The sequence below is a fragment of the Corvus kubaryi genome, unplaced genomic scaffold (genome assembly GCF_017639235.1).
Source record: "Corvus kubaryi isolate FWS band 111438036 unplaced genomic scaffold, C.kubaryi_AGA036_p1.0 split1-37296, whole genome shotgun sequence".
Lineage (NCBI taxonomy): Eukaryota > Metazoa > Chordata > Aves > Passeriformes > Corvidae > Corvus > Corvus kubaryi.
This window is the reverse complement of record NW_024582075.1, coordinates 19,557,444-19,569,930: the sequence shown is the minus strand read 5'-3', so window position 1 is coordinate 19,569,930 and position 12,487 is coordinate 19,557,444. Positions and strand designations below refer to the sequence as shown.

Below are 12,487 nucleotides of genomic sequence, written 5' to 3'. Positions count from 1 at the left end.
AACTAATGCAAGTTGGAAGGAAAAATCAGAATGACATATTGCTTGGCTCTAAATTAATCACAGCCATGCAACAAAAAAAGTGTCACAACAGACATCTTAGCCAAACCATATGCTCTGAAAGCAGCAAAATTGTTGGCAAACTGATAGAATGTAGGAGGAAAAAGATAGAAAACAATATTAAAAATAATATAATTATATAAGCCAGTGACATCTTCTCTCTGTTCCTTCCAGGTCAACCACCTTGAATACTGCAGAAATACTAAGAGTCCAGGGAAATACATGAAAAAAATGATTAGAGGAATGGAAGTGTGGTGCGAGCTTTTTATGTAAAGAAAGTGTGGGAAGTGTAGAGATGGTTAGATTAGAGAGGAAAAAGAAGTGACAGCATGACGTAAGTGTACAAAATAATTATTTCTGTAAGGAAGATTGCCTTCACCACAAAACAAAAGCATCGGGACATGAAACTGAGTAACAAGACATTTACAAGCAATAAAACAATCCCGTTTATATAATGTTTAATTGATGAGTTAGAAATCTACATGAGCAATGGGAACAGAAAGACTTAGTTGGAAAAGAAAAGAAATAGGAAAGGACCTACATCTGTGTGATCTGAGTCAATACAGAATTATAGTGTTAAGGAGCAATGTACCCCTATGGGCAGGTAAATACTATTACTATCCTTTATGAACCATTTTTCTGGGAAGAATTTGGGCAAACTTTGAAGCAGGGTACTGTGATCAGTAACTCACATCTGATCTCACACCGAAAGCATCTGTGTTCTGGCTTTGTGCTGTGGTGGGGACTAGCAAGACCTGCACCATATATAAGCAACATAAGTAAGGCAGTGGAAGGAGCTGAGGTGCCAAGGTGCCATATCTGAGGTTCCCGTGGCACAAACACTTGTGGATGTGATAATGAGACCAGTGCTGTGTAGAGTCTTTGGTCTCAGTGGGCCTGTCCTGTTTGGCATATTTCTTGATAGGAGATCCACACAGCATAAGCAATAGCTTTAGTCTCCAAGATTTTCAGCTCTGCGGTGGCCCATGATTCAACAAGGCATCCAAAAACTTGGAGAAGAGGAGCCACATATGGAAAAGCTGGATGCATGGTAGCCTTATCTAGACTTGGCTGCATGGAGAGTTGTGTGGGTGAAGTACTGTACTGAGAGCAGACATCTGTGGAGATGCATCCACAGAGTTTTCTAAGTGAGTAAGGACAAAAATTTCTAGCAGATGTAGGGCAGCAAGTAATTGTTCAGGATCACTTTACCATGTCTGACATCCTAATATAAACTACACACATTTGTTTATATTAAAAACATAGAAGTATTTCTTGATGATGTGCTGGTGGAATAATTTTATTCAATAATTAGAGATGATGGCTATCTTTTTTCTTGCTCCAGACAGGAAGTTAAACAGTTGCTTGTCACTCTCATCATCTCCTTTTCTAAGTACAGCTGTATGTTAGCTGGAACTACTTGGAATTTTTTTCCTCAGCAAAATGATATTTTGGAAAATGTTTCCATAAAATTTCTGTGTGAAACATGCCAAACTATATGCTTTCTACCTTGGTTCTCCAGGGTATTGCTGTTGTCTAAAGGAGAATAAATCCAACTCCTTGGTGTGACTGAGATGTAGCATTTCATTCTAATTCCAACTCAAATCAGTGAGTATTTCCCATGTTCCCAATAACCACCTGTGCCACATAATGCCTGTTCTCAGAGTAGGCCATTTCATTGTCACTTCAGCATGGAAATCATATTTCAAAAATAATAAATTTTGCCAAAGAAATGAAACAGTATTTCTTATGGGCACTATGGACTGCTATCTGTCACAATTTATTGCATGGCTTAATAACAATATTGCACTTTGTCTTGTCTGATCTGTTCAAATTGCCATCTTGCAGAAATGTTTTCTCAAATGTCAGCCTTTCATAACAGAAACTTATGAGTCAGTTGCTCAGCCTTGTGGACAAGTGTGGAGGCCAGTGAGCCTACGGAACAAGGAGAGCCCACTGGTGGGACAGTCCCTAAGAACAGAGATCCTCCCAGGTTAGCGTGATGAAAGAAATTTCCCCCAGAATGCTCTGCTTTGGTATGTTAAAGCACCCCAGTTCTGCTTTCTCGGTTGGCCCGTTGGCCTCCCCGCCCCTCGTTACCTTTTATGTCCCTGCCCTAGAAGCTTCTCCACTCCTTGTTCCCCCATTGGCCCTTGCCCCATCGCCACTCCCTCAGAGTTTCCCTATTGGTTCCCTTACCCTAGCCCTGCCTATGTACCGCCCCTGTGCCCTCAGATCATTGGTCCCTGATGCTTGCTCTGCTCCTGTATATAAACCTGGACCCTCCATCGTTCTTTCTCTTCTTCCCTGGACTCCTTCATGAGCGTGGCTGCAATAAACCCCTCCCATGGAACTCTATACAAAGATCCTTCCTGCCTCTTTGCTGTCAACCCATTCTAGGGAGCTGTCTGTGTCTCTGCGTGTACACACGTGTGTGAGGGTGTGGTGGACCTGCCAGAGTGGCATCACGTTAGAGACGCTTTTAGGAAGGTCGCGGCACCTCACCATCCAGCACCACCAAGCCAGACCACGACAGACAAGCAAGCCCAGAGATGCCTGCATCTGTAGTGGTGATGCAGCTGCTGAATTTGTGAGCATTCATAAAACAGTTGAGATTAGAAAGGACCCTTGGAGATCACGCAGTACAGCCCCAGTACTAAAACAGGGCCTTTGAGAATAGGTTGCCCAGGACCATGACAAGACTTTTTAACAGAGCCTGTTGTGATAGGACAAGGGGTAATTCTTTAAGAGGGCAGGATTAGATAAGACAGAAGGAAGAAAACTCTTGTAATGAGGATGGTTAAACACAGGAAAGGCTTCCCATTGTTGATTATCCTTGGAAACATTCAAGGTCAGGATGGATGAGCAACCTGATGTAGTTGAGAATGTCGCAGCTCATAGCAGGGGCTTGGACTAGTTGAGCTTTAAATGTGCATTTCAACTCAACCCATTCTATGATTCTAAGAGAAGTTTTGAACATGTTCAAGGACAGAAAACTGTTCCAGTGTTTGATAACCTTAGAGCAATAGTTTTTTCTTCTCTTGTATTAGAATCTTCTGCCTCTTGACTTCTCACTGGGCACCACTGATAAGAGTCTGGTTCCATCTCCTTTACTCCCCTCATCAGACTGACGGTGATAAGGCTTCTCCTAAGCTTTTTATTCTCCAGGTTGAACAATCCTAGTTCTCCCAGGCTTTCTTTGTATATCAGGTACTCCAATCCCTTAACCACCTGAGTGACCCTTTGCTGAACTTGCTTCAGCAGCTCCGTGTATCTCTGATCCTAGGGAGCCCAGAACCCAACACAGTTCTCTAGGTACATCTCAGCAGTGTTGAGTAGCAGGGAAGGATCGCATCCCTCAACGTGCTAACAATTATTCTCCTAATGTAGGCCAGAATGCTGCTGGTCTTTTTATGCTACAAGGATGCATTGGTGGCCCGTGGGCAACATCTGGTCCCCAAGAATTCCCAGGGTCTTTTCTGCACGGCTGCCTTCCAGCTGGCCAGCCCCCAGTGTGTACCAGTACTTGCAACTATTCTTCTTTAGGTGCAGGACTTGAGACTTCCCCCGATGAACTTCATGAGGTTCCTGTTTGTCCATCAAGGTTCCTCTGGACGGTAGCACAGCCCTCTGGTATATCAGCCACTCCTTCCAGTATTATTACAGCTGTACTGATGTCTAGTGCTTTTCACAAGTCCAGGGGACAAAGGTGAGGAAAGAAGGGTTTTGAGGGACTGATCTGGAAGGCCAAGAAAGGCCTCAGTACCCCACTGTCTAAGAGTTAACATTTGAAATTGCAGGAGAAATCCTGGTGATAATGAAAACTGAGGTGGTTTTACCATTTCCTCCTACTAGGCCAGAATTTTAGGTTTTCTTTTCAAATGGATGCTCGATTTTTGCTTTTGCCTCCTGTATCTTAAACTGCTTTTGTTTGCAGTTGGAGAGAGGACTTCAATCTACAAGAAAAAGACACTGGGTAAATCCTTTTCATTATTAGGCACCCTTGGCTTTAGTACTGTTGAGCTCAATGGCTTTCTCCCAGGACTTTGCTTAACCTTTATCATTTTCATGGAGGATCTGAAGAATTATTGTCATTCCCATTTGGGTTTCCCACACATTTCTAGTATGCAGGTGAACCACTTAATTGAAAACACCTCCTGTCTCCTAACAATGGAAGTTTTCCTGGCTTGAAAAAAGTTTTCTTCATCCAAAACAAAGCAGACAATTGCTGCAATAGTGCCCACCTTACCAGATTCTTTAATGAATTTGATTAGATTGTAGTGGATAGAGTAACTCTCTGACAAAGCAGAGAGAGCACCAAATTAAAACTTTACTGTGTGAAATAATCCTCAAAAATGTCTAGCTCTCTCCAGGCTCCATTAGCTATCAGATAATCTGGGCAAAAGCTTTGTTTGAAATCAAGAAGAGAGCTGGAGTTCTTACCTCTCTTGCTCTCTCCCTTTCTCTGTCTACACACACAAAGAACAAAGTTTAATAGATAGCATATGCTGTTAGCCAAGCCTTTGTTCCTGCCCCAGCAGAGTCAATGCACTGCCAAATCTCACTCTGTTTCAGTGTGTCTCCCCATTTTTGGCTTGAGTTTCCTTCAGTTTGAAGCAGTCTCATACAAAATTCTGAAGATTCACGGTACATTTAAATGACAAAATTTGAACCATCACTCAGAGATTGCATTTTTCCAATCTGACTTCTTTCAGTGACCAGAACTTGGCTGGTTTGCCTGCAGTCTGATAATGGTGGATTAGAGATGATTGAGACTCCTCTCCATCTCTATGCAAAACCCTAAGCAACTGGAAAGTAACAAGTCTCACAAAATGAGTAGATGTAGAATGATATGCTTTTGTTTCTTGTTGCTGTTTTTTGTGTTTAGTTTTTTTTAAAACAACATGTCAATATTGAAGACATTAGACATGTTATCAAGCTTAGGTTATTAAAAGGGGGCCTGCTCTGTGGTCTTAGAAAGGTCTTAGGTATGTGGATAGATATGGTACCCTTCCCTCAATGGCTGGGTAATTCTTTAACCTGACCCCTCCAGGCAAATTTCCCAGGTGAAAAATTCTCTGATTTTTCTATATTTGGCCTGTTACAATTTGTTATTCTCTGTCTTTCTTTTTGAAAAGTCTTTTCCTTTGATTCTCTCTGATTAATTGTTGAATTACACAGGCTTTTAGCTTAATGACTCTTACTAAAGGTCAGATTGATTAAGTCATTATGTATTGATAAATCTTCATGAAATACTGTGAAAATATGAAGGTTAGAGATTATAACGTGGGATGGGCTGGTCCTGAAAGTCCCACAGTTTTCTTTTTATCTCTTCAGTGCAGTCAAGAAACATTTCTGCCAGCTCGGTTTGCTGATGAGCATTTTTTATATCAGATGTTTCCTACCTGGGGGTAAGCAATGCTGCATAGTACAGGCTCTTTGTGAAGTCTGTTCAAGAGCTTTCAAGGCTGAGAAAGGTTTTGCCTTGAATCTGATTAATGGAATATATTTGAAAAGCCTCCAATAAACTTTTATTGTCGTGAACTGTAGCTGGCACATCAAATGGGTGTGAACTTAAACACAGGCATGTCTAACAACTTGGGAAATGCCCTGCTAGAATAGAAGGATCTTGAAATAATGTTAAGGGAACACAGCTGACAGAAGCTGAGAAAAGAAGACAGATTCAAGGTTGGCATAGGTGTCCCATCCGCAAGACATCACATTGCTCTGTAAAATATAACAAATATGAGAGGCTTGAGTAAGGGAATCTCTGCTTACTTTTTGTGTCCTAGACTTCCACTCTCAGCGTGCTCACTTTTATAAAACCTAAAGTACAAGCCAGCCAAGTAAAAGTTACTAACTGTGCCAGTTACTGAGGACTGTATTTTGAAATTCTTATTTCAGCAGTGAACCTGCTCATGTGTCCCCATGAGCTGATGGGTGACATATACTAACTTTCAGCAGGCCCAAGTACTTTGTGAGGCCTGTGACAGATCAGCTGAGCTTGATGATCTCTATTAGGACAGCTCATAACCTCCTGAGCTGAGGTTCTCTCTAGTCTCTCAGAGGAAGGTCTTGGGCCACATAAGCCATTTCTTGCTCTTCTTTCTGGGTGGCCATGGGTAACAGTGCTCTCTCCTTTCACCTTCCCTTTGTACTTGGATTACACTACCTGCTTTGATTTCCCATAGGTGATAGGTCTGTGTACTTCATCAACACAGTGCAGTAGAAACTGCTGCTGCAGCTAGTGAGTCTGCAGCGTTGATCACAGGGCAGCCTTGCATAAGGTGATAGTTCCACACCAAAGAATAAAATTGTGATCCAAAGATAAGGTTGGGTTTTGCTGCAAATTCCTCCCTACCGGAACAGAATCAGATTTGTGGCAGCAGCACTAGCAGCCTCAGAAAGTCAAGCTTCTTTCTCTCCAGGAACCAGATCATGACTAGAATAAGATCCCTTTGTGTGTGGCCCTATGTGAACACCTGATTTTGGGTGCTGTGCTCTGAGTTTTTCCAGCAGAGCAGGAATCACACCTTTGGTTCTTGGTGGAGAGAGTCAAGGCGCATATTATTGTGGCATAAGAATGATTCATTGCCTTTGTACCACAGCGAGCACGTGTGGGGAAACTTAATAAATATCCCCATTCAGCCAAAATAATGGAGAGAATTAAACTGGTTGGCACTTGGATCAAAGCTCATTAGCCTTGCATCTAATGCTTGACAACCAGAGATGATATCAGAAAGGGGGTTTTCTTATGCCATTTTCTGCATGTGTTGCAGGGATTGTTCATGTGTAATGAGATCATATCTTAGTAAAGAATGAGAAATAGCATTTTTGCCGGTTGTCAAAACCCATCTGAACATTAAGTTTATTTAAACAAATTTTTTTGCTATGAGCTCATATTAAATCTCAGCAAGTTTATCCATCTCTAATTTAGTTATATGGTCATTACATGGAAAATCCACTTCAGATAAAGCAAAGCATTTTCATCCTTCAGTTACACAAGTATCAGGTCACAGCAATTACATGAAAATGTCAGATACCTCCTATGCCACTGCAGTCGTAACGTGTGTGTTCTGCACAAATAATGAACAGCTCATTCTGCACAACAATGTAATAGATGTGGCATTGCATCAATGGGATGAAGGAGGTGGACAAGCCTAGAAAATGAGCTGACACTCTACAAAGTCTTTGTCAGAGTGCTCCCATTCTGATAAACATCCCAAATGACTCCTTCCCCTGGCTGACTTTCACAAGCAGCAAAAGAAACAGCATAACAGAGTACCCAATGTAAACCTCCTGCAGTGTGTTTGACTGTCTCCACCTCATGATCTTCAGTCTTTTTCTGTGGATTCCCAGCACACTCCTGTGACAAGATGGAGTGAGTGAGCCACACCCGCTACAGCATTTTATCTATCAAGCCTTTCCTTTCCAGCCTTGCAGCCAAACCACTTATACACACCTTATCACTTTGCTTTTCAGCAACTGCAGTCTTCCTCACAGGACCTCTTTCTCCCTTTGCTGGGCCAGTGGGATGTTTCTGCCAAAGCCATCTTTCTTATTCTGGCTGTGGGAACTGCTTCTCTGGATGTTGGCGTTTTTTGCTAGTGATCTCTAAAGAGGTCTGATATCCTACTCTTGAAGAGGTGCTGTGCAGCTCTTCTTGCTGAATCTAACTTTTTTCTCTACCCCTTTAGTTCCACTCAGTCATGCTGGCTACCTCCCTTGTTTCACAAAAGCATCCATCCCCTCTTTCTCTGTCCTCACCAAAGCTGCTCCTACAAGCACCTCCTTCTGGCACTTTTGGCAGTCAAGGCTGTGAATAAAACAAAAGAACCATCCAAATGCCTTGCCATTGCTATTCTTGTTATTGTCACCTTCGTGATTTCTCTTTCCCATCTAGTCTGCATGTCTGTGGCCTTCACTTGCTGTATATATGCTAGACATATTCATTTACCTGAGAACACAGAAAATATTCTCCAGTCTGCTGCATTCACTGACCAAAGACTCCTACAGGAGAATTCCTACAACATTCTCCTATGAGCTCCAGTATTTGGGAAGCATTTTGTTTATGGTGGGACACAAAAAGATACATGCAGGAGGTTCTTTTAAACTATTATATTAAAATCATGTTGGCTGAAAAGCCAAAGAGAATTGTAAAAAAGGCAAATACAAAGAAAATCCACTGTTATAGTGGTGGATCAGAAAATATCTTCCTTTCTATCCATAAAAATAAATCTAGACTTTTTTTTCTGGAGCAATTTTAAAAAGCAAATATGGGCAAATAAGTATTGCCATCTGGATTCACTACTTAATTATGTGGAACTCCAGTAAAGATGGGTCTTTGACAGAAGAATTTGACAGTGAAAATGCCAACTGACCGTTGTGAAACCAGTATGTTCACAATTCTATCAGTATTTGACTGCAGCCCTTCTTGGAAAAAAAGCACAAGCTGTGCCAGACAGAAAGTGAGGGAATAGTGAGCTGCACTTTGCAGCCACAGTGGAAGCCCATGTTCTCAATATGCTGACCATAATCAAGGCCATCAGTCACTTCTCTAATGTATTCTTCCTGGGTCCAGCCACATCCATATTTACCAGATCAATCAAAATCTCCCTTTTGTTTCCTTTTTTCCCCTTCAGTGGCGTGAAGAAAACAAAACAAAAAAGCAGCCAAAATCTAACAATTTATAAGATGAATTTTTATTCACTCCACATGATGAGATCACTCTGAGAGACCTGTTCCAGTCTCCTGGCTGAAGATCCTGAGGGACAGGTGGGCTCAGGCCCTTTATAATTCAGTTCATTCATTCATCACTGTAAAATGCATCCATTTCAGCAATGTTCTCTTTGTGTGTGCTTGTACCTGTAGTAAGTGTGTGATCTATCTCACCTTCTTTAAGGTTAGTGTGCCTAATCCACAGGCCTGTCTAAAACTCGATACCGGCAAACAACCTAAGGAGATTAGGAGAACTCCAGAGCAAGAAGGGCATGGAATCCTGTGTTACAGTCACAGCACGCATTCCAAGAAGGCCATCATCACACAAGGACTGAAGCTCAGTGGACATGCTGTAAAAAGGGTGTTGTGTGCTGGAACATGGACAGTCTCTCTCCCTAAACAGGAGGTGGCAATAACACAGCCTTTCCAGAACACTTCTTCCCTTTCCAACATCAGTCTTATATTAATTCAGGAAACCTCCTAGATCCTTATCTAAATAGACATCCACAAACTCCTAGTCTGTTTCCTACAGGACCACTGTCAGCACTCTTTCCCTGACCACTGTCACAGGGCCAGGTTCCTTGGAAGCATCATGACCATGAATCTGAGCCCTTACCTGACCCACACATTATTACGAGTTCTCACATTTAAGGCGTGAAATAAAAATATTCCCCAAAATATTTGCAGCAACATAAAAAACATATTGCTATAGCACTTTTCATATGTGAATACATACTTAAATACTTCTCATCCTTTAATTACATGTACTGAAACTAATTTTCCATTTCAGACCCTCAGGCTTTTCAAACCAGCCCTGCTACTCTATGTTGTCTCTTCCCAAGCCACCTTTTTTGGTACCTGATCATCTTCTGGGTGGTCTTAGGTAAGCTGCTCTTTCTTTGTATCAATTTGCTTCTGCAACTCTACGTTAGACAAATATTATTTACCAGATTCACTGTGTTTCTTTTTCTCAAAGCATGGAAGACATGCAAAGGGCTATGTAAAAATTAAATGCCACTGCCTTTATACAAGCTGTATTGTTCAAACTCTGTCATCAGAGCTAATTTTTGAGGGACTATCAGAACAGAACCTAAACCTTTTCAAATACCTTCAGATTATTTCTATTTTTGTGCAACACACTTTTTTTGCCCCCATTAGCAGCAAGTTCTAAAACAGAGCTAGCTATCTACTTGTTGGCGATTGGCAGGAGCTCAGCATTCCAATGTAAAGTGATCTTTTTTTTGTCTGCCAATAATGCAATATTAACAAATTTGTCTTGATATTTATCTGTTGTTATGTCTGTTGTTAGACTGTACGAAGAAAACAAAACTTGGAACATTGCAGCAACCATTGTTTCAAGATATCTGATATGGCACTGAAGACTTCCCTTCAGGGATTACCAGTTTCACGGCAATGCAGAATTATACAATGTAAGAAGCTCTTTTGCATGTTTTCCATCACTGGCCATTTCAAAATGCATCTTCTTTCATGGTCTCAAGAGCTCAAATTTCATTTCTGCTGATTGGAAACCCAGCTTTGTCATGTTATTTCTGGCAGGTTTAACATTAAATGAAGGACTAGCTGAACCAGCTGAGTAGAAATCCATATCATATCCAATATTCAAATTTTCACAGGAAGAGTATTTGGGGGTTGCCTTATAGTAATACAGTATCGAGTTTCCACTTATCAGTGCTGGACAAAAAGCATGAAGAATGTCATGGTTTGTCAAACCACATTCTAAGTGCTAAGAAGGACTCCAGAAGAGTTATGAATGGTCAGTTAAGTCTTAGGTTAGGCTAGAAGGAAGCTGATTAAAATGAGCCATGAATTTTCACAGTCAAATGACACACAATTTATCTGAGAAAATATCCTACAATACTTTTCTCAATTTTATGTTGGATAATAAACTATACTTTTTCTAAAAATGCAAACTAGTAATTGTCAGATAATTGACAGTCAAGATCGTACCCAAGATAACTATAAACCAGGCTTAGTTGAAGGCAGTGGCTTTATAGAAAATTCTTGAACTAGGACTTCAGAGTTCAATGTTCTTCTAAAATATCCAATTCCTCTCTTTGAGAGTAACTACAACTCTCTTTCTAGCCTTCTTATTTTACTGCCAAGCACTTGTTTGTGGCAGGATCCTGCATGGCTCACAAAAACAATCAGAGTGAGAAGAAAAGCACACAAAGGGAAAGGGTGACAGAGCATCAATTTATTAGTTACAACTGGATCAGATCAGTGAGCTGGAACTGAAAAGAAATGGTGATTTTTATCCAGATTGATGACTATTTTGATTGTAGTATTGATGATCAGCAGAGACTTAGTAATCATTGTAACAGATGTGGCCTCCCCAGTGCTGCACAAAGAAGACCTCTTGCCTAACAGGAATAGTAATTATTGCCTGTTTTTCAAAACCTCCAGCCTGCAATTGAGTTGTCACAGTCTCCCAGACACTGCTCCAGGCACTGCAGATGGTACCAGTTGACACACTTTGGGCACATCATTACGAGCATGAGTAAACCACATGATTTTAGCTACTTTCCACTACACTAATGCATGACAGGGACTCAAAGAGACATGCCTTTCAGGAAGAAATATGGGCTCCATGGAGCTGCAATGTGATTGAGGAGAATGTTCAAGTGAGAACACGTCTGAAAGAAATTGCTAGCATGCAGTACAGCAGGGAACAATCAGCTTCTGTAACAAAACACTTGTTTCCAGCCTGAAGTATCCAAATTGTTTTTATATGAGACCCAAGTCAATACTGTGGAAGACCTTTTCTGTTTATTTTCAGTCCTTCATCTATTGGATTTGCTGAAGAACATTGCTTAAGTTGAGAGTGAATGCATTAACAAATACGTCTAGCAGCCCATTACAAATTATTTGTGTGCCAGGGGAATAATAGGTTTGTGCAGCTGAGAAAAAGAAAACAATTGCAAATGTTCACTTGGAATTTACAACACTTTGGGTTTAGATAATTCACTTTGAGGCAATTGGTTTCCTAAGTCTGACGGTAACATAAATCACAGCTTGAAGCTCACTGCAAGTAAAATTTAGTCCGTCTACTGAGAAATAGCAAATACAGTAAGTGTGATAGCATACAATCTTTGAAAACAACACCTTCAAAGTAATTTATGGTAGTGAGAAATTAACACTTGGTGCTGAATGTCTGACAGCAGCCATGCAAGTCTGCATAAAGAGAAGCTGAAAGTAAGAAGGACTCCGTGAAAGTGTACTTCACCTTACTCTCTGTTCGCAAACTATTTGTAAGCCATATCAAATTGAGCCATTTATTCAAAATTGCTTACACTACTTCTGGGAAATTGTTCTGGTTTTCTACAAACTTTGTATGAACAGTTTACTGCAAAAGAAATAAAAGATATCAAAATGTGAAAAATGCACTGTGCTACTTGTTTACACTTAACACTTGTTGAAGAAATGATAGCTTGACAAAAACTTCTGACTCCAGATCCTGACATTACTGTGTTTTAAATAATATGCAGATAAACCAGGCACATGCATTTTGGAGTTTCTGTGAACTGAAGTATTCAAATGGAAGCAACAAACAAAGCTCTTACACCTGTACATATCTTAATTTATATTCAATTTCTTGCAAGTTTTTCAGTGTACAAAATTAGAAGTAGTGCTTGTAACTGGTAAGATATGAAAGGACGGCTTCGGTGGATTGATGCCGCGTTTATTCCACAGG

The 12,487-nt window shown here is 40.8% G+C and overlaps 1 long non-coding RNA gene across 1 annotated transcript; it reads left to right on the top strand.

Annotated features, from left to right (window-relative positions):
- Positions 1–217: 217 nt before the first annotated feature.
- Positions 218–12,305, top strand: LOC121657457. The gene is made up of 3 exons (XR_006013635.1): positions 218–2,050; positions 9,566–9,658; positions 10,085–12,305. It is a non-coding gene; the product is annotated as an uncharacterized LOC121657457 (long non-coding RNA).
- Positions 12,306–12,487: the final 182 nt, after the last annotated feature.